Consider the following 24,363-nt stretch of genomic DNA (forward strand, 5'->3'; position numbering starts at 1 on the left):
CTAAAGGAGACCCACTCAGCATGGACAGAAATGTCAGAAAAGAAACTACTGAGAAGTGTGTTTGTTAAGAAACAGTTACATTAGCTTGTCAGACGAGATAATTCAGAGGAGGGAATATGGAATATAGTAGTCATGACTTCCACAGGATTTTTGTTTAGGTTTGAGCAACACAGAGAACATAATCTCTGCTTCAGCTGGAGCTCATGCCCTAACGCTAATCCTGTGTGGAATAACAGAACATCTGACTTTAAATCAGGAAGACCTGAATTCAAATCTTCCTCTGAAATTTATTAGCTATGTAACCTACAGCAAGTCACATAATATCTATGTGAATTTCTTTATCTTAATGAAAATTTATGACATGATTGATTCTAAGGTCCTTTCTATCTTCAAATTATTTGATTAAAGACATGACCTTAAGGTACTACAACAGTTTGAATCTAAAAGATAGGCTGCCTCTGTGTTATGAGCTTAGTTTTATAGGGGACCTTGTTTGCATGAATAATAAGTCCCAAACAGATAAGACTGTTAATTTCAAGCTTCTGATCTAGGTAGAGCAGAAGCAAAAAATAAAGGTGCAACAACCAGAAATATAATTTTTTTTAGCAGAACCTTGAACATTTAAAAGGGTCAGAATGTATAATAAGACTAACAATTAACACTAAACATCCCTTCAATAAAAAAGACAGGAAAGAAGAACCATGAAAGGAGAGTGTCAGACATGCAAATACTGAAATAGGCAAACCTGGCTTTTAATTGTAAGTTGCGGAAGATACTAGGGGAAATGGGCAATGAACCAAAGGCAGTTATATCAACCCTGGGTACCACATGGTATGCCAATAAACAAACAAAAAGTTCATTTTTTGCCTGATATGGCCTAGTTCCTCCTAAATACATATAGCAGAAACTACAACAATTATATGTATATAGAGATATATAAACATATAGGCATATAAATTGAAGACTCAAAAAGTAATTTAAGCATCATATCTTATTTCATTCTTACAATCACCCTATGAAGCAAAAATTTTTGCTATCCTCATTTTATAGCTAAGAAATCCGAGGTTTAGAGGTAAAATGGTGTTTTCAAAGTCACACAGCTATTAAGTTTCTGGGATGTGGTCTTAACTCATGTCTTCCTAATCTAAGTTCAATGCTGTATCCAATATACTAACCATCTCCAAAGGTAAGGAAGGAATAACACACAGCATACTACAATGGGGAAATTAATGAATTGGATGCCAGAGAATCTATGTTAAAATTCTAACTTTTCTGTTTTGTTCTGATCAGTTTGGGCAAATTATATAAGGTATGGGATTCAAATTCCTCACCTTTCAAATGAAAGGGTCAATCTCTAGATCCTCTAGAGGGTCATTTTGCTTTTGTTAAAGATGATTCTCTTTAAATCAAATGCATAATGTATCAAAATGTCATTATATTATATCTTAATATCATCATAATTTTTTCATAAATTGGATAACATTATATAAAGTAAAAACAAGGTTATGTGATCAGCTGTGATGGATTTGGCTCTTTTCAACAATAAGGTGATTCAAGGGAATTCTAATAGATTTGGGATGGGAAAAAGAACTATGGAGACTGAATGAGACTCAAAACATAGTATTTTCACATTTGTTGTTGTTGTTCATTTGCTTGATTTTTTTTCTTTGTCTTGGATTTTTTTACCTTTTGGTTTGATTATTTTTTACCTAACATGACAAATATGGAAATACATGTAAAAACATTGCACATATTTAATTTATATCAGATTACTAGCTGTCTTGAGAAGGGGAAAGGTTAAAGGAGGAAGGCAGAAAAATTTGGAACACAAAGTTTTACAAAAAGGAATGGTAAAAACTCTATATTTGTTTGGAAAAATAAAATACAATAAAGATGATTTTTAATTGAAAAAAGAAACTATTAGATAGACAATAGAATCAATCAATCAGGAAACATTTATCAAGGACTTGTTTTGTGCCAGGTGCTTGTATTAAGCTAAGAAAATAATTACTTGATTTCTATAATTCCATCATATTCTTGATTTAACAAAGAAAAATGTGTTTTAAGAAGATTCTTCTGAGGGAGAATTTTTTAAAAATATATATCTAAGGACCTTTGTAAGACCAACATTTTATAATTCTATGAAAAAAAACACACCCAATTTAGTATAATCTAGGACATAAGGAACTGAATTATAAATTAGAAGATATCAGATCAGATTCCATCCACAGTAAGGATTATGTGGGTTATTTGTAACAAAAATCTTGTTACTTTACTCCATTAAATAAAGCTAGATTAGAAACAAGAAGACTTAAATTCTAGTACTGGCTCTGCTGTAAGTTGCTATAAAATGTAATATAACTTGTAGAAGGCTGAAACTCCAAAAAGGTATGCTTGAATCAGATAACTGAGCACTTAAGGCTAATTACCTATTCTGTATGAGACATCTCATGGCTCCTCTCACCATTGGTGCTTGCTGAATGTTTGGTGTTAAGATAACCATAGGCAAGGATTGGAGGGCAGAGGGAGAGGGGGCAGAGAGGCACTTAGCTGCAGGACAAAGAGGAGAGAGGCTGGTGACTCTGGACTCCAGGATGCAGGAGATATCTTTGGCAAGTTTCATGGCAGTTTGTTTGCCTCCTTCACTTCTCCCCCTAAAGACCAAGAACTTTGATTTATCCTCACTCTGGCTGACCCTGAAGCCCTCCGGGGAGCTAGTCTGTACTTTACAATGTCAATTCCTGTTCTTGGGCCTTATTTACCCTATCTGCAAAACAAAAGGGTTGGTATATATTACTATTAGTTTATATTTTTTTATCTGTAACATTCTGTACTTCTATTCATATAAAATCTTTTTTTTTTCCTACTTGGTTAAGAAGGCATTGTAAAGATAAAATTAAATAATAATGAAGTATTTTGAAAATTCTTAATAATAATGTTATTATAGAAAAGATGTGTTACTGAATAATTTTACATTTTGACCTCAATTTATGCCATCTGAAAACAACAATATTTGTAATATGGCTAAAACCTACTTGATAAGGGCACTGCATTAAGTAAATGTTCTTTCTCATGAGAAATTATATTCATTGTTATTAAATCCTCAATAACCAAAGTTCAATTCTCTTTTAATAAATTTCTAATAATGATTATATAAGTTTTGCAATGGAACCAAAGGTCATCATTTGTCTATCAACTGATTACAATTCTTAAATATTTTTGCATAATTGGCTGAAGTGCAATTGCTAGTGTTCAGTCTACCAAGCTAAAAGAAGTGTATTAGATTGAAAGTTGCCTAAGAAGAAGATTGTCTGGAGACAGAGAGACTTTGATTTGAATTTTACATCTAACACAAGTTGTCTACCCTATGAAGGTTCAACTCAAAACACTGTCTAGAGCTCATATAATTAATTAAAGCTTGTCTGTTACCCATATTGATAAAATTATAAATCTTATATTCAGAGATTCACATACTCTTATTTTTGCCTCCTCCTAATTTCAGAGTAGATGATTGCCTATATGATGGTACTTCAGAAGCATTAAGAAATGCATCACGTAAGAAAAAAAAAACTTCCAATTATTCATTTATATAGAAGATTATTTAAACACAGACAATATCAGCATGTAGTTAATAGAGTTGGAAGAATTCTAAATGGTCATCTATTGACATGATCATCAAGATAGAGCTAAAGAAGATTTTAGAAGCTAGCTAGTGAGGCCCCATTTTATGGATCAAGATACTGAGTGCCAGATAGGTTAAGTAAGTTATCTAAAGTCACAGAGGTAGTAAGTAGCAAATCCATGTCTTATGACTCCAAATCCATTACAAAAGATAAACCAAAGAGCAAATAAATAAAACTTAAGTTGTCATCTTTATAATAACTAAAAGACAAATATGATTATATATACATATATGTCTATATATGTAAAATTAGACTCAATCATGATGAATAAGAGTCTACAAATGATTCATCATTACTTATCTCATTCTTAGAGAGAAAATATTGTTTTCCAACTTCAAGTGCCCCTTTTAGTAATCATATATGAAATACCAATTCATCAATCATTTTTCCTGCATATGACTACTGAGCCTTCTTCTTTACTCAGTGTTTGATAATGTCATTGTTCTAATCCACTCATGACCATCCAAAATTTGCCACATATATAAGTTTCAGAGAAATATAAAACAAAGCTCTTCTCAATACAGTTGATACTGAAGGGAAACTATGGAAATAACTTGTTCAAGGAAGAAAAAGATCCATATTGAAGGATCACAGAGTACATGGCAGAGTAGTCAAAAGCCCATTGGTATGGCACTCTCTCCTCATTGATAAATATGAATGTCCTGCTTCGCATGAGAGGCAGAATAGAGTTGGGAAGATCAAGAATGCTCCAGGCATTTTTGAGTCTTCTATGAACTGTATGTTACTTTGGGGGTTTCTGGCTCAGAGATTCAAAAAGGAAGATGGATAAGGCCAACCTCACTTCAAATTTCTGAACAATTAATCTGGCAAAACATGGAAAGAAGTGGCAGTCTCCATTATTTCCTAATTTCCACTCTTCAGATAGAGATTTTAGAGAGTTTCCTCTTGAATGAGACTTCAAATTCTCTTTTAGTTGGGCAGTTCTCTTAATCCTAATGAAAAAGTTTTATCACACCATATTGTCTAACATATATTCACCTATTTATATCTTCTCTGATTTCTGTTTTGCTACTGATTTGGATACATGATTTTTTTGCTTTTTTTGGTATATTAATTGTTAAACTGTTTTTTTGGTGGGAAGGGAGTCAAGTTTTAGACATAAAATTTAGAATCCAACTCCATTTTCAATATTGGAATTGTCATCAAAAGATAGATTGAATCACATAATATCTCCTGGACTAACAATAGTTAAGGTTGCACATAGATACAATTTTAGCCTAGTACCCACTCTCTCTAAGGAGAGAATAGTGAATTCCAATCCTAGCTTCTTGCTCCTCCTCCCGGTAGGAATTAAATTAGAAAAGGGTGAAGCCTTTTTATTTATTTGTTTTTTCCCCTTTGTCATGCTTTCCCCCCTTTTGATCTGATTTTCCTTGCACAACTTGGCACATATGTAAATATATTTAAAAGAACTGGGCATATTTAATTTATTTTAGATTGTTTGCTGTTTTGGGGATGGGGGAGGAAAGGGAGAGAGAAAGAAACTTGGAACACAAAGTTACAAAAATGAATATTGAAAAATATCTTTACATGTATTTTGGAGAAAAAATAAAATACCTTTGCATTTTTTTAAGGATGGGAAGAAAAGAGACCATAGAGGTCTATTTCCTTTCTTTGACCCACATGACATTCATATACTATAGGTAAGTGATGTCTTTCTACACATGGAGAATGGTAAAAAGGGACCATGCTTTGAAACGAAACATAACATGTTATATTTGTTCATGAAGGTAATAGGGAACAACTGAAGTTTATTAAGAAGGAGGTTTCTTATATGTTTAGATCTGTACATAAGGGAGTTCAGTTTGGGAAGTGGAGGAAATAGTGGACTGGGGAGAGACTTGGAACTGGAAAACCAATCAAAAGGCTATAACTATTAGACTATTTGTCAAAATATGAGTTAATGAGGGTCTAAAAGAGAATGGTAGCAGTATTAGAGGATGAAGGGAAGACATCAATGAATAATACTGTGAAGGTGGAATAGACAGGAACTGGCAGTTTATTAGATATTGGATTGAGAAAGTGAAGAGCCTACAATACTTTCAATGTGAATCTGGGAATCTGAGAGGATGGTGGTGCCATTAACAGCAATAGGAAAGCTGGCAACTGAAAAGTGTTTAGGGAGAAAAAAAGGAGTTCAGTTTTAGACATATTAGTTTAAGATGTCTATAAAACATGCAGTTCAAAATGCCCAGTTGGAAACTGGAAATGTGAGACTGGAGTTCAAAAAAAAAAAAATGCTAGGGGCTGAAAAAATAGATTTTAAAGTTATTTGCAAAAACATGATACTTGAAACTATGGAAGTCAATAAATTCACAAAGCAAAATAACATAGAAGGAGGAGAGGACCCTTGACAGGCTCTCACAGGACACTTAGGGTTAGCAGAAACAATTTAGATAAAGACTTTGTAAAAGAGATTAAGAAGTGATCTGCCAGATAGAAGAATATGATATCATGGGAACCTGAAAGAGTGTCCAGAAGAGGGCATTAAGAGAGCCAATGGCTAAAGAAAAGATCAAGAATGAGAAGAATTGAGAAAAAAATAAATTTAACAAGTAAATGATTATTGAAATTTTTGAGAGAACATATTTTACTTTGGATCAAGAATAGCATATTTCATTTTAATGGCAAATATCCATTTTACCTGCTCTCTTCCTATTCTGAACATGATTTTCAAAATTGTGTCTTGTAAAAAGGGAAAAAAAAAATGAGTTAGTCAGGCAAGGCCCTTCTTCAGTGGAGGGAATGAAGGGAAATGCTCCAGAGAAATGAATGTCTCCATTAACAAAAAAAAACAAGGTTTCTGTCACATCATCTTCCTGGTTTGCTGCAGCTCTGACCCATATAATGAACAATAAGATGAAAAGGGCATTCATTTTCAATGGTTAGTAAATGTAAATAAAGGCAATGAGACTGAAGGATTTTCAAAGCCCAATGTTATTTAATTGTTTATACTGGAAATAAAATAAGGGTAACAACTCTTTAGAGAAATGAATTTGGTCCAATGATTAGTTTTGGCAGTATGTGGGGGACTGTTTTTCATTATATCTTTTTTATTCTTCATTTAATGAATATGTGAAAGAAGAGAAATAATTTCCACACAAATAAAAGAATAGAAAGAGGATAATCCAGTGCGTCCCAAAAATTCTAGGGCAGATTAAAGCTTTAATAGCTTAATATTTTAAGAAACCCTTTATATTAAGCCTCAATTTGTTTCTTTGAAATAGTATAAATAAATTCAACATGTTACTTCCATAGCTATCTTTCTCTTTTGTATTTTCCTTTTAACCTTCTGTTTACTTGCTTGATTTCAAAACAATACTTCAACAAGTAGGTTCTTGTTTTGTTAGGAAAAATAAAACACCACTGAAAATTGAACCATGGATTTGAAAACAGATGACCTGGTTCAAATTTCAGCTCTTTCACTTATTCCTTGAGTTCCTGGATGATCTTGGGCAACTCACTTCAGGTTTTTAAGCTTTGGTCTCTTCCTGTAGATAATGAAAATATTGATAGATTAGCAAAGAAATTTCTTGTATTTCTGGGGGAGCTAAGTGGTGTAAAACCTTGGAATTAAGAAACCCCTAGGATTCTAAACCCAAACTCAGATACTCTATGAGTTGTTTGATCTTGAGTAAATCATTTAACTGTGCTTCAGTTTACTTAACTATGAAATGAATGTAATAACAGCACCTACCTAACAGGATTACTTTTAGGATCAAATGAAATATTTGTAAAGTGTTTTGCAAATGTTATATTATTGTAGGTATTATTGGATTATTATATATATATATATATATATATATACATATATATATATATATATACATACACACACACACACACACATATATATATATATATATATAATTTGATCCTCACAACAACACTAGTAAGTATGGGCTATCACTACCATAATATACATATATATAGACACTTTTACTTCTATATTACCTTTTGTAATGATAATTCTTATTAATTTTTGTTATTATTTGTTGTTATCCTTCAATCATGTCCAATTGTTTGTGACTATTGTGGTGTTTTCTAGGCAGATATTGAAGTAATTTGACATTTGCTTCTTTTCTTCTTTTTCTTTTCTTCTTTTTATTCCTCCTCTTTTCTTCCTTCTCTCCCTCTTCCTTTTTCCTCCCTCTTCTCCTCCTCTTCCTGCTCCTCCATCTCCTTCTCTGTAAAAAAAAAAAAAAAAAAAATTCTGTCAAAGAATGACAGGTGTTTGGTTCTCTTATCCCAGCATTAACAGCTGGAATTAATTAAGGCAATAGAATTCCCTCTAGCAAAACTGTGGCTGGAAAATTGAGTAGCATAATGTATAATGGGATAAATGCTGAATTTGGTGTCAGAGGGGTATAGATGAATTCCATCTTTACCACTTATTAACTGTGTGACCTTGGGTAAATCATTGTATAGTTTGGCTCTCAATTCTCTTACATGTAAAATGAGGGATTCAGACTAGGTAATCTTTCAGGTCTGTTCCAGCACCAAATCCTTAGAAATTATCTTTCATAAAATACTCTGAGGACAACTGTATTTTTATTATTGTCCAATAAACCATTACTCTTAATGTAAATGTGACTAATCTTAATGGAATTACATTATGAGCTAAGAAATTACTGAGATATAGAATAATGAAAGCAACTGTCTTTTGGCACAGATTTTAAGAAAAGAATAATCATAGGCAAGCAAATGAATTATATGTGTATTGTGGAATATATATTACACGCAGCTGTATGAATAATAAAAATATTTATAACAATTGAAATATTTATAAAAATCATAAAGTTTTCTTATATGCTTTATGAGGCAGATAGATTATGCTGGATATGTAATCAGTAATATCTAGGTTCGAATCTGGCTTAAGACACTTACTAGCTGTGGGATCCTGGGCAAGTCACTTAGCCCTGTTTGCTTCAATTTCCTCATCTGTAAAATGAACTGGAAAAGTTCTCCAGTATCTTTGCAAAGACAACTCTAAATAAGGTCACAAAGAATCACACATGACTGAAAAACAATAACAAAGTGATATATATATATATATATATATATATATATATATATATATAAAATCTCAATTGACTCATAACAATCTTAGTAATGGTACATCTTCATTTTATAGATAAAAAATTAATCAAGGTCATACATCTAATCAGTGTTTGAGACAGTATGTGAACTCAGGCTTTCCTGAAAACAAGTTCAGAGGCTTCTTTATTGGGTCACTAAGTTACCTCAAATAAAGATAAAAGTAGCCAGTTCATCCCTTCTCCTTCAGTGTTGCTAAGTGAAATCATAAGGTAACTTGCATAGCCCTAACTTTCAGTACCAAGGGCATGATAAGAGTTGGAAAAAATTTACTTACTTCAATTTAAATATCCAACAAACTCAGGGAATCCCAGTTACCCCCCCCCCCCCCGCCCCAGAAAAAATAAAATAAAATTAAGTACTTTCACTGATTTTTTTTATCTCCTGATTTTGTGTGACTGTGAAATTAATAATTAAAATATTCCTACTTTGCCACATTAATCTCCTCTTTTCATAATTTCTAAATTTCTTTGCATAATTGCCTAAAACCTCTTACTTCAATTCACAAATCCTATTGGTAGCTAGGCTGCTCAGTAGATAGAGAGTTGGACCTGGAATTGGGAATTCCTGAGTTCAAATATGCCCTTTGACAGTTACTGATCCTGAGCAAGTCACTTAATCTCAGTTTCCTCAATGATATCCAGTATGATAAATCTTTCTTAAAAGCTTGTCATGAGCATCAAATGAAATAACATTTGCAAGGTTCCTGATACAGTGTAGGAAATATATAAATGCTTATCCCCTACCTTTTTCATTGAAACCCTGTTACTGGACTTCTAATTATCTCACTAATCTATGAAAACAGCATTTTCAAAGATAACCAAAGACTTTGTTTTTATTAGATAAGATAAACTCCTTTCAGTAGATAGTAGATATTAGTAGATTATTCAGTCCTATTAGATAAGATAAACTCCTAATCCTTTTACTCTGTACTCCCTCATCCTTTGGCTTCCTAGACACTTCATATTCTTGTTTCTATTTTAAGCTTTCTGATTGATTCTTTGCTTTCTCCTCAACTCAATACTTATTCCTTTTCCTATCTTTCAATGTGATAGGATGATTATAAAGTTCTGTTCTTGGTCTTCTCTCTCCTCTGGAATTCTCTTGGGTTCCACTAGTTTTTCAATGGCCACTTGGAAGAAGGTGGCTTCTAAACTTATATGTCTAATAATTAATATCTCAGATAGCTTTGTAGCTCCATACATGAATGTCTAACTGACTATAAGACATGTCTACCTGGATATCCCAATGACAACTGAAGTTAAACATTATCAAGAGACATTTAAAAAAATCTCTCCTTAATCTGATCCTCCATCTTTATTGTAACTAAGACATTATATGAAATCATAAATAGTTAAAGATGTCAGGGTTTTAATATGTCATCTAATCAAATTTCCCTATTTTATGTATGAGAAAATTGAGATCCAGATGTGTTAAAGTGACTTCTTTATGATCTTTTAGACATAATTAATTTTCAGAGGCAGGAATAAATCCCAGTTCTCTCAAACCACATACAGTGCTCTTTCTATTATACCATGCCATCTTAACCCTCTCTACCAGGTTTAAAATTTCAGATTTTCTTTTGTTTTTCTTGTATCCTTCCATGTCAAATATAATAAGTTACAAATTCAGTCAACTTCACATATGTAATGATTCATATCCAAACTCTCACTGCCACTTTCTTAATAAAGCCTTCATTTCCATTCAGCCTAAACCTTTGAAATTATTCCCTAACATATTTTTCTACTTTCTCCTCCCTCTGCTTCTTCCTGCACATTGTCTTCAACATTATCTTGCTTACACATTTTACTTTTCTTCTCACAAATGATCAGTGATGGGATGGAGACAAAATGGGGGACAGAGTCAAGATGGAAGAGAGTAGACAGGACTTTGTCTGAGTTCTTCCAGGCTTCCCTCAGATCAACACTGGATCAAATCTCTGAACTCTGAACTGAACTGGAGTAACAGAATACACAGATATTTGTAGTATAACAAATTTCCAGCAGAAGATATTTTGGAAGTACGTCAAAAAAAGATCTGTATCAAGGTGGGGGAAGGTGGTCGAGCACAGGTGCATTTCAAGAACCCAGGGCAGCGTAGTGTTTTTTGCCTGGGAAATGTACAGGGAAACTCTTTTTTTTTTTTTTTTTTTAATTTATTTAATAGCCTTTTATTTACAGGTTATATGCATGGGTAACTTTACAGCATTAACAATTGCCAAACCTCTTGTTCCAATTTTTCACCTCTTACCCCCACCCCCTCCCCCAGATGGCAGGATGACAGTAGATATTAAATATATTAAAATATAAATTAGATACACAATAAGTATACATGACCAAACCGTTATTTTGTTGTACAAAAAGAATCAGACTCTGAAATATTGTACAATTAGCTTGTGAAGGAAATCAAAAATGCAGGTGGGCATAAATATAGGGATTGGGAATTCAATGTAATGTTTTTTAGTCATCTCCCAGAGTTCTTTCTCTGGGCGTAGCTGGTTCAGTTCATTACTGCTCCATTGGAAATGATTTCATTGATCTCATTGCTGAGGATGGCCAGGTCCATCAGAATTGGTCATCATATAGTATTGTTGTTGAAGTATATAATGATCTTACAGGGAAACTCTTAGCCAAAGTATATTAACATTGAGTACTCTGCCGTACTTCAGAACCCAGTGTATCAGCATACTAGTTGTGAGACAATGCTACTACCAAAAGCAAATAATGAGTTCCTGAACCCTAGAATAATGCAGAACTTGGCCATACCCACCTAGCACCAGAAGGAAGTCAGCAGCACCAGCCTCAGGGCAGTGTGAAACCAACTGTCATTTCTAGAGAAAGTTTGGGACAATTTCCTCATTTAAAACTTCAATTAATCAAATGCAAAAGGAGATAAAAAGATAATTAAAGAAAATAATTCACTAAAATTAGAATTGAAGAAATGGAAGCAAATAACTCAATGAGAAACCAATAATCATTCAAAAAAATGAAAAAAAAAAAAAACAGAAGAAAATATTAAAAAAGACCTTATTGGAGAAACAACTGACCTGGAAAAATGGAGCCAGGAAAGACAATCTAAGAATTATTTGACTACCTGAAAGTATGATGAAAAAAAAGAGCCTAGAGAATATCTTTCAGAAAATAATCACAAAAAACTGCCCTGATGTCCTAGAACCAGGGGGTAAAATGGTCATTGAAAAAATTCACCAAATATTTCCTAAAAGAGACTCCAAAATGAAAACTGCAAGGAATATCATAGCTAAATTTCAGAATTATCAGATCAAGGAGATAATATTACAAAAAGACAGAAACAATTCTAACATCAAGGAGCCAAAATCAGGATTACCCAGGACTTAGCTGTTTCCATTTAAAGGATCAAAGGGCATGGAATATCATGTTTCAATGGGCAAAAGAACTTGAAATATAGCCAAGAATCAATTATCCAGCAAAAGTGAGCATTATCCTTCAGAAAAAAATATGAAAAAATAATGAATGAAACAAAATATTAATGAAACAGGTAAATTTCACTTATTTCTAATGAAAAGACCAGAGCTGAACAGAAAATGTGACCATTAAATACAGAACTCAAGAGAAGCATAAAAAGTAAAAAGGAAAGAAAAAAATAACTGTTTCATCTAAAAGTTAAAATGTTTACATCCCTATATAGTAAGATGATATTTTAATTTAAGAACTGTATCTGTGTTATAGGTATACTTAGAGTTTATAGCTATAATTTGATTTTATTGTGATGACATAAAAATCATTTAGAGGCGGAAAGGGGATTGTACTGAAATAAGAAGAAAATAGAGGTAAAATATTGTAAATTACATCTCATGAAAAAGGCCTATTATAATTGAAGGAAAGAAGGAAGGGGGATGAGCATTATGTGAACTTTATGCTCACTGGATTTTGCTCAGAAATAATGTCAGACATATAAGATTAACTAGAGAAGCTTGCATCATCCTGTAGTGGAGTAGGAGTGGAAAGGAAAAAGGAAAAGAGGAGAACAATTGAAGGGAGAACAAATATAGAAGGGAAAAGGGATAAGGAAGAAAGAAGGGCCATAAAAGGAGAGGACTGTTTGAGGGAGGTGGTGGTCAGAAATATAATACTAGGGAGTAAGGAAAGGGGGGAAAGAAAGAGAAAAGTAGAATTTGAGGGATAGTGGGAAAATAGAGTTAAAAATTTTAATTGTGAATGTGAATGGAATGAATTCTCCCATAAAATAGAAGCAGATAGCATATTGAATTAAAAGCCAGAATCCTATGATAGCTTGTTGACAAGAAACACATTTAAGTCAGAGTAATAAATACAGGTAAAAGACTGAATCAGAATCTATTTTGCTTCAGCTGAAGTAAAAAAACACAAAAAAGCAGAGGTAGTGCTCCTGATCTCAGAGCAAGAAAAAGCAAAAACAGATCAAAGTAATAGATAAGTAGATAATGACAGATCAAAGTAATAGATAAGTAGATAATGAAGTAATACCCATATTAAATATATATGCACCAAGTAATATAACAACCAAATTCCTAAAGGAGAATTTAGTAAAGCTACAAGAAGAATTAGACAGCAAAAAAATACTAATAATGGAATCTCAACTTTTCTCTATCAGAACTAGATAAATCAAACCACAAAATAAATAAGAAAGAAATTAGGAAGGTAAATAGAATTTTAGAAAAGTTAGGTATGATAGATCTTTGGAGAAAATTGACTGGAGACAGAAAGGAAAAAACATTTTTCTAGGCAGTACATGGAACCTCCACAAAAATTAGCCATATATTATTAAGGCATTAAAAACCTCAAAGTCAAATGCAAAAAGGAATAAATAGTAAATACTTTTTTCAGATCATGATGAAATAAAAATTACGTGGAATAAAGGACGAGGGGAAATAGAACAAAAATTCATTGGTAATTAAACCATATAATCCAAAGAATGAGTGGATGAAACAACAAACTAGTAGACACAATTGATAATTTCATCTAAGAGAATGACAATAATGAGACAACTTACCAAATTTATGGGACACACTCAAAGCAGTTCTTAAGGGAAGCTTTACATCTGTAGATGCTTACTTACATAATATAGAGAAAGAGAAGGTCAATGAATTGGGCATGCAACTAAAAAAAGCTAGAAAAATAACAAATTAAAACCTGCCAATTAAATACCAGATTTGGAATTCTGAAAACAAAGGGGAGATTAACAAAAGTGAAAGAAATCTATTGAACTAATAAACATAACTCATCTGGTTTTAGGGAAAAAAACATCAAAATTGATAAACATTTAGTTAATTTGATTAGAAAAAGGAAATAAGAAAATCAAATTGTTAGCATCAAAAGTGCACAGGGTGAATTTTCCACCAATGAAGAGGTAATCAGAGCAATAATTAGGAGTTATTTTGCCCAATTGTATGTTAATAACTCTGATAATCTAAATGAAATGGATGAATATGTGATATACATATACATACATACACACATATATATATATATATATATATATATGTTGCACAGATAAGTAGAGGAGAAAATAAATTATTTAAATAATCCCATTTTAAGAAAAAGAAATTGAACAAGCTATTAATTAACTAGCTATGAAAAATTCTCCAGGGCCAGATGTAGTTACAAGTGAATTTTATCAAATATTTAAAGAACAATTAATTCCAATATTATGCAAACTATTTGGAAAAATAGGGAAAGAAGGAGTATTAACAAATTCTTTTTATGACATAGATATGGTGCTGATAGACAAACCAGGTAAGGTTAAAATAGAGAAATAAAAATATACACCAATTTCCCCTTTTAAGATTTCCTGCCCCACAAAATTTTCAGCAACTTTGCTCATACTCATCAATGGTGCAGACCTGATGTATATGAATGTCAGTAGCATAAAGAGACACCATGATAAAGTGAATAGAAGGCCAGACTTGAAGTCAGGGATTACTATTTTCAAGTCCCTAAGGCATATATGCATAGATAGAGAATTTTTCCTTATGGAAGCTGTGATGTGATAACATCACAAATCTAGACAACCCTTCCCTAAATATTATCACATATAATACAATCTATTTATTCCATTGGTATTCATTCAATATTAAATGATTAAAAGGAAAAATCCATAAGCTATTAGATTGATTCCCTATGGAATATTTATATGATGAATTATTGAGTCATAAAATTTTGGAGAAGCAAGATAGTTCAGAAGAATCTCATCCAATAAAATCCGCTTTGCTGAACATACCCAATAAGCAGTAACAAAGTCTTTTTTTAAGATTTTCAGTGATGAATTGGTTACCAGTGATTGTTACCAGAGGCATTTTAACTTTTTTGGAAAGCTCTAATTATTAGGGACATTATCATTGTATTTAAGTTTTAATTGGCCTTGAGAATATCCAAGAACTACTCTTCATTTTGTCCTCTAGGAACAAACAAAATCAGTTTAAATCTTCCATCATATACTAGGTTTAAAATACTTAGTAAAGATGATTAGAATGCCCCTACATATACTCCCCACAGAAACACACACACACACACACACACACACACACACACACACACTTGCACACATGTACTCAAATATATCCAGACCTTCTCTTCTTCAAAATGAACATGCTGAATTCCTTCATATATGCAAAAATAACACAGAATATTATAACATAGATGGATTTTAAAAACTGTTGGAGGGTATGCCCATGTTAATGAGATCACCTACCAATTAAAGAATTGGAGATAAATTTTAAGCATTTTATGATTATATATTACAAATGCAATATACATTTAGATAAAGTATTTGAATATAGTATGACTTAAGACATGTTATTAATAAGATAAATAACCTTTTTTAGTTTTCTACTAATGGCTTCCTATAAGATAACAGTCATCATGAGCTCAACAAAGCTCTTAAAATTCTAACTAAACTTTGAATATAATTCTGGTAATGTCTGTTTTCCAAGAACCAGCCTAGGCTAGTTTGAAAAGGTCAGTCATCTGGTTTGACAGACCATGATTTTTTCAATGAGAGTGATATTTCAAAGAAAGAAAGAAAAGAAACTTGCCTGAATCACCTAGGCATGAGGCCTTATGAATGAAGAATTGAACCCATATCCATAAACTAGCCCCCTCCTACATTTTCAGGCTTCTTAAATTTTATTCCCTTATCCAATGACACTTGCCTCCTTGCTCTTCCAAGAAGATACTTCATTTTTCAGCTCCAGGTATTCCCTTTGGCTGGTGTCTCTAATGTCTAGAATGTTCTTCATCCTCTGCTGCCTTTAAGTTCTTAACTAAAAACCCTAACTACAAGTCTTCCTCAGCCCTTCTTAATTCCAGTGCCTTATCTTATCTTATCAAGTCTGGAAAAGATTGGTGAATAATCTGTTAGGCAGAAAACATTTGGGGAACTGAAGCAGGTGAATATGGGTAAGTAAAGCTAACATCGAAAGTCTTAAATATATATCATTTACCAACACTGCCCCCCATCAATCTGAAAAGAATATAACACAGACAAACATCTTAAACTTTCTTTTCATTTTTTTTTCTCTTTTCTTATTCACCATTTAATTCAATCTTAATTCTGTTATTTGTTTTTCTTCACTGTATTTTGTTTCGCAGTTTCTTTTTCCCTTCACAGAGTTGCTGAGAGGAAAAAAAAGAAACTTTGCAAAACAAAATAAAATGAATTATTGATATCATTATCATACTTTTATGTAGGAATTTGAATATTAGTGTCTAGCATATCCCTCCTAGTCCTATAGGAGCATCCTATCTTTTTAATCCCCCTGAAATAAAAGTCCTACTCTCCTAAAAACTAAGTTTGGTATAAGGCAATCACAGATTATTTTCCATTTCAGTAAACACTGACACATTTCTTTCTAAAATGAAAATTGTTTCTAAGTATTCTACATGAAAATTTCCATTGCATCATTGTAGGTTCAGACATTTTCAATGACAAAATATCCTAATTTTTAATTGGAACAATATAAGAAGAATTGGTTAGACTAACAGAAATTCTGGATATAACCAATTTTTACTTAATTTAATGTAAATAGGTACACATCAGCTGAAGCATGTTTCTCTTTTCCCACTGGTCACCTCTATAACCTGGAGCCAAATTTCTGAACTACTTTCTTATATCTGTCACATCTCTTTTAGAGAGACAACTTGAATGAAAAGTATCATTAATTCAATGTTTATATGGAACTTTTAACTTATTCATTGAGTCAGCAAGTTTTATCTTGAGTTCCTACCACATGAATTATCTTATAATTTTAAACATTTGAAAGAAACTGTTTACTTAGGAGAAAAATAAGATAAATGTGAAATTAGAAAGACTCAAAATCATATAAGGCAATCTCTCTAGATTCATCTTGAAACAAATCTCATTTAGTATATTATTTTCTGGTGCCACTATTATGTTTGCATATTGTGACATATTTAAGTATTATTTGCCTTTCTATCTGGGTGCTCATTGTATTTGCTTTTCTTTTGAATGCATACTTTTTTAAAAGTTTGTTTTATTCTTTAAAGGACAGACTTTTTTCATAAGAAGATATGATAACTCCAGTTTTATAATATAAATGATAGATGACATTTGATTTAATTTTTAATATTTGAATAACAAATTTTAGGAATTTCTTTATTCCATTATATCAATCATAGCTTTTAAATGAAAGTCTTTATCAATAAAGTACTGAACACACACACACACACACACATACACACATACTGTGCACTGTATGAAGTAGGAATATTTTCAATGATTAAAAAAAGTTTATATTAGCTTTTTTTAGGTGTAAACTTGAAGGCCAGAACTCTAGAAGCAGCAGAATGGAAAGCATACTTTATAGCAAATAGGGAATCAGACGTGGAGTCAGACTTTAGTTCAAATCTCAACACACAATCATTGACTAGTTTTGTGATAGTAGGCAAATCGCTTTCACTCTGTATGACTCAGTTTCTTCATGTGTAAAAATAAAATCATTAGTCTCAGTGGTTTCTAAGGACCCTTCTTGGTCTAAATTTTTGAACCTATTATAATCTTATGACTCAAATTAAGTGACAAAATCCTGAAAGCATTTAAGAATAAAATTGAAGGGGCAGCAAGTAAATGAGAAATAAAATAAATCTAGTAATATTTCTCTTGACCTAATTTTTATCATCAATATTAGTAGAATCCCAACATTACGACTTTACCAATTTGGTATTTTATCTTCTTATGGAAGAACATTTAAATGGAAATTTAGAAAACTTCATTATGAAAAAGAGCTACAACTAATCAAGTACAAAAGTCATCCATGCAGGAGACAGATTGATTTTAAAGGTAGTCTAAATATCTCAAGAAGGAAAGAATATTGACAAATTAAAAGTATTTATTACTCCCAAAATGAATAATATAACATCACTGACTACTAACATATTTACATATGTATCTCTCTCTCTCTGTCTCTCTCTCTCTTTTTCTGTCTCTTTCTCTCTCTCTCTCTCTCTCTCTCTCTCTCTCTCTCTGTGTGTGTGTGTGTGTGTGTGTGTGTGTGTGTATACACACATAGATAAGATAGATTTATAGGCATACAGAGAGAGACAGAAAGACAGACAAACAGAAAGTTTAGATAGACAGACAGGATAGATAGATAGCTTTTCAGTCTTGGTTAAAAAAAAAAGAGAGAACATAAAATATTTTGCAGATCATTTTCTTTAAAAGAACAACTCTTCATATTTACATACTTGTTACATAGTTACAAAATTGGCTAAAAAGTATGAAGAATATAACTATGTTGTGTAATTTGATGATTTGTTTTCTAAAGAGAAAGAATTTGATTTGATAGAGCAAATTTAATGTTTCAAATTTTAATTGATTTTGTAAATTACCTTAAAATTTAAATTTTAAAGGTCTAAAATTTGTCTCAATTTTTTTCTATGAATGCTTATTTAAAAAATTTATCATATACCAGTATTCCAGCAGTTACAAAGATAAACGTGTTCAACAATCTTCTGAACATCAATATCAAGAAAGGTATATAAATGGATAGACACTAGGCTTTTACAAAACCATTTAACAAAAAAGATACATTATTCCAAAAGAAAACCAAAAGCAGCTAAATGATGCAGTGGATAGAAATGTTAGACTTGAAGTCAATAAAATCTGAGTCCAAATCCTGCCTTTAGCAGATCAACTTTGGCTAGTTAATTCATTAATTGTATCAGCCTGGGCAAGTCACTTAACTTCTTTTTGCCTCAGTTTCTCCATCTATTTAAAAAGGGATAGTGATAATATTTATCTCCCAGAATTGTTGTGATGGTCAAATGAGAAGTTTTGTAGAATGTAAAGTACTGTATAAATGCTAATTGTTATGTTATTATCACTCTCTATCCATCATAGGATCATTGGAAACTTTTTTCTAGACAACAATATCCCTATTTCACCATGACCTAGAACATTGCAGTGACTCTTTAATGATATTCTTAATCACTTTGAAGATTTTAGGCAAGAAATTTACTAAGGAAATATTACATGAGGAATGTATGTTGCCCTTAGTATAAACACTCAAATAAATTATGGAATATTCTGTTAATACTGCATAGAAACCTAGGAACCATCTGGCCCAAATCTCTTTTATTTACTAGAGAAGGAAACTGAGTAACATGAATTGTCCTGGGTAAAACACATAGGTTTTGTAAGAGCTACAATTAGGGTCTCTGACTCTCAATTAAGCATGCTATCACATAAATCTACAAAAAACCTATAACCCACAATAAAACATAAACTATTGGGACACCAAGATGGAACTTTCTATTTATTTATTGTATAGGATGAAAACAATAAGAATCCAAAATAATTTCAAAAGAAAGGAAGAGAATGAAAAATTCTTCCACTTAATATTGCCTCAGCAGTGTACTGCACTCTAGTATCGTGGATAGGTTAAAAATAATAATATAATATATATTATATAAAATGTAATATAATTTTACATTAGTTATATTATATAATGCAATATTTATATAATAACATAAAATTAAAACAGTATCTTCTCCAGCACTTTCTCGTCATTTTGAGAGGGTTTACAAGTGACAAAGATGTGAATCTGGGAAATATAAAGAATTGTGTGTGTTCTTAAAGAACAAAATAGTCATTGAAAGAATTAACCAATTACCTCTGAAAGAGACCCCAAAATGAAAACTACAAAGAATATTGTAGTTAAATTCCAGAATTATAAGATCAAGGAAAAAATACTGCAAGCAGCCAGAAATAAACAATTCAAATGTCAAAAAACCATAATGAGGATTACCCAAAGATTGGAGGGTTTGGAATATAATATTCTAAAAGGCAAAGGAGCAAGAATCAACTACTCAACAAAATTAAGCATTTCTTTCTAGGGAGAAAATGGATATTCAATGAAATAAGGAATTTTCAATCATTTCTGAACAAAAAAATTGATCTGTAAATACAAAACTTAAGAGAAGCATAAAAAGCAGGACAAATATGAAAATATGTTTAGAAAAATTGAATATGTTTGACCTAAAAAAAGAAAAGAATTCTCTTTTCTTTATGACAGTATATTCCTTACAGACCCTTGTTTTGAGATATGAATAGTAATATGAAATATATTGAAATTTTTATGAAAGATATCAATAATTGTAACATATAGTGGGAGAAAAACTATTATTCTTACTAACTGGGATGCTGATGCTGTTGGATTATTTGAAATGGAAAATTCTGAGTTTTTATACAGTGAGCTTGACCTATTACGTATCTATATTAAATATAGAGTCAATATGTGAACTCCTGGGAATAGGAGACACCAAGCTGCCTAGGGAAGGTAAGGAAAAGGAAACAAAGTCAAAAGCAGGGGAAACAAATATTTGAAATGATGAAGAAAGAATGGGAATAGAGATGGGAGGAGAAAACAAAGAATATAGCATATGTAAATTGAGTGTTTGAGAAAGGAGTGTCTTAACTTGGATCAAAGACACAAAATTCTTTCATTATATCAGCTCTAATTAACAGCTCCAACTTTCTTACAAGAAGTTGAAATGTTCTTCTACTTATATTCAACATTCAAGGTTAAACTATATTTTTAACTTTACCAACAGGAAAGGTTTGGGGATGTAACAAACAACTTTCCCCTGAGCTGTCAGGTATGTGATAGGAGGTGAGGGACAATAATTTGGTCTTGGCAAAACTGTAGATTATTTAGGATAAAAATCACAGGGCATTGTTTCCTGAGAAACAAGGGTGTGGAAGAAAAAAGAGCATCAAATGTTATTTCAAACTCAAATTTGTTAAAGAAAAGAAGAAAACTCACTTGGATGAAGGGGTAGGAGAAAGCTCGAGACAATGATTTCAGTTCCTCAGCTGGAGTTTTGGCTTCTCCTTTTCAGTAAGAAAGCTATTTTTAATACAGCTTGTGATTCATTTGGAGGTCTCATTAGCATTCCTAATGATAGTGATTGTATTGTGGTAAAACAATATCTTTAATAAAAAGTAAAGCAGGTGTACAAGGAAGAGCTTATGGGAGGGGGAACATGCAAGTGGAGGAGCTGACATCTTACTATACAGTCCACTTTTTTCATCAGAGGTATAGCCAGACTTTCACAACCCTGAAGTTTATCTCTGATTCTTCTCTTTCCAATGCCACAAAATCAATCATAATGCTTACTTTTAACTTTTGTTTCTTTTTCTGTGCTTTTGAATGATTGATCCCAATGGATGGGAACAGGTCACAACTTGTCTAGGTGATAGCTAAAGTGAGTCTGAGCACTTCTACTCTTGGCCGCAGAGATTTTTGTAACTTTTCAGCATTTTGTGGTTGGGAGTTGCCCTTGTCAGACTGTCTCTTGTCCTTCTAATTGAAAATGGAGAGTTACAAAAGAAAAGACATCCTCTCTGCCTAATGCTTTGTGGGTATTCTTTGCCTTTGCCAAAAAAAATAAGCATTACCACGACCTACAATGTCTTGTTACTCTATTGAATTGTATGTGTGTATGTCCCTGCAAGAGAGAAAGAGAAAGAGGAGAGAGAGAGAGAGAGAGAGACAGAGAGAGAGAGAGAGAGAGAGAGAGAGAGAGAGAGAGATTGTGGGCATTGGGCATGGAGGACATATAGAGAAGAAGCCCAAATATGAGAAATAGAATATCTTGTTAGTGGAATAGAAATAAAGCCTTACAAGGATCATTGGCATATAATACAAGAACAAAATATATTTGTTATATTTTTTCTCCTCATATTCACCCTAAGGGCTCATTCTCAATAGTTTTGATGACCTTAAGTATCTCTTCACTTTGAGGAAAGTTCTAGTATAGAAATTCCCTCTAAAGCACCTACAGTACATTTTGTGTATGTGTGTGTGTGTGTGTGTGTGTGTGTGTGTGTGAGAGAGAGAGATTTCTTTGGCAGTCTGGTAAAGACTATGAACTCAGACTAATGATTTAAAAAATATAAATATATAGGAATTAAATCATTATGAAATATCAATTAATAAAAACAGTAAAATTATAAAGGAATGAAACACATTTATTAACTGTGTACTATGTGCCATGTTTTATAAATAATATTTCATTTGAAACTCAAAATAATCCTGGGAGGTAGGGGTTTCCTACCCTGAAGAAACTGAAACATTCAGGTGTTAAATGATTTGCCCAGGGTCATACAACTAGTAAATGTCTGGGGCAGGATTCAAATCCAACTCTTCCTTTTTTTTTTTTAATGAATATCAAGTTTTTAATAATAAAGTATTTATTAAGATGTATAAAAAATTTAATAATAAAAGATTAAATAGCAAAGACATAAAAGTAAACAAACTTCCCCAGTGCCACAGAACAAGAGAAAAAGTAAGAAGTGATAGCATTGGTAGACAAACAGAGAAAAACCACTTCTCCCTCAAGGGATAACTAGGGGGTGAATGGAAGATGCAATTAATTTGGTTGATGTTCCTTATCTATCCCACTTTTCTGCAGGTCACTATCTTGCTTCTTCTGTCTCATGAATAGTTGTGGAATAGTCTCACTTCAAATCCAACTCTTTTTTATACCAGGCCAAGTGCATTGTCCATTAGCCCACTTAGTTGACTCAAAAGAAACTGATTATCCTGAATAGTTATCTTTTTTTTTTTTTTTTTTTTTTAATTCACAAACCCCAGGTTAAGAATCTGATCTGTAGAGAGGACGAGAGGACTAACAACTAACTCTTCCTTAATATAGCATGTTAAAGCATCACCTATGGCACTAGGACATTAATTGCTTTACCCCCAGTCCTACAACCTAATATTCATCATAGGCAGGCTTTGATATGTAATTTAAATATAGCAGCTCTATCCATTAAATAATGCTGTACATTTTATTTGGATTTTCCCCTTCCTTCCCTCTCTTCCTCCTTTCCTACCTCTTCTCCTCCCTCCCTCATCCCCTCCTTTCCTCCTTTCCTCCCTCCCCTCTTCTCTCCCTCTCTCCCTCCCTCCCTCCCTCCCTCCCTTCCTTCCTTCCTTCCTTCCTTCCTTCCTTCCTTCCTTCCTTTCTTCCTTCCTTGCTTCTTTCCTTTCTTACTTGTTATTTCATTATTATAAGGCATTTCCTACAAGAAACTTCCTTCACTGGAGTATATCAGCAGTTGTTCCCTAATGTTAGTTGGAGGTGGGGTGCGGTAGTAAGCTAATTAGATACTCAGGCTCCCACTTTGAGAAAAATAATTTTGCGTCAGAAGCAAAGCTCAAGCCCACGACTCTGGCACTGAAAAGGCTACTCACTAGTCACTGCACCACCTTACCACTCAAGCATCGATAATTTCTTAAATGGTCTCTCTGGAATCAGTACCGAAAGAAGGGAAATAATACTTTTCTATCGGAGTACATTTAATGCCACCTGTTGCTCCTGTGTTACCTCAACCACTGTGTCTGCTTGTCAATGGAGAAAAGAAAAGAACTATGTGTCCTGTAGAACAAGTATGTACCCGCAAACCTTTTGTGGAAGGTAAATCTCCCTACCCTGTAGCACCTACCGGCTGCATGAATGGAAATGACATCTATCCACCAGCAATATCTTCCTTTCGTTGTACATTGCGGGGTGCGGGCCGGGGTTGGGGTGGGGTGTTATTAAATGATCAGATATTAATCACAAAACAGGGCCTTTCGCTCCTTCCTTTCTTTCACCTTTGCTCACTTTTATGACCAACTCCTTAACCCACTTTTTCAATGAAAGAAGTGGGGCTTGGATTATGCCATCCAGAAGAAAGTTTCCAGCTGAAGTATAAAATATAAATTTGTTAGGGCAGATTTAGAAAGCTCTAGCTTAGTGCTTGCCTAGGATCAGAGGAAAGAGGAGAAGGAGGCACTTCCACGTCCCCTCGGAGTGTCGCTTTTTCTGGGTATGGGATTAATTGCGGATGCCACCGGTAGCGCAATGTAACACGTCAAACGCCCAGATTGTAAGGCAGCCGAAGTCCCTTACAACCAGGGAGACTTTGGGTAGCCTTTACTCTGAAGGAGGGGGATTAGTGTGTGTGTGTGTGTGTGTGTGTGTGTGTGTGTGTGTGTGTGGTGCGCGCGCGCGCTCCAGCCAGAATCATCCAGTGGAGG

This window comes from Sarcophilus harrisii, chromosome 1 (assembly GCF_902635505.1).
Source record: "Sarcophilus harrisii chromosome 1, mSarHar1.11, whole genome shotgun sequence".
NCBI lineage: Eukaryota > Metazoa > Chordata > Mammalia > Dasyuromorphia > Dasyuridae > Sarcophilus > Sarcophilus harrisii.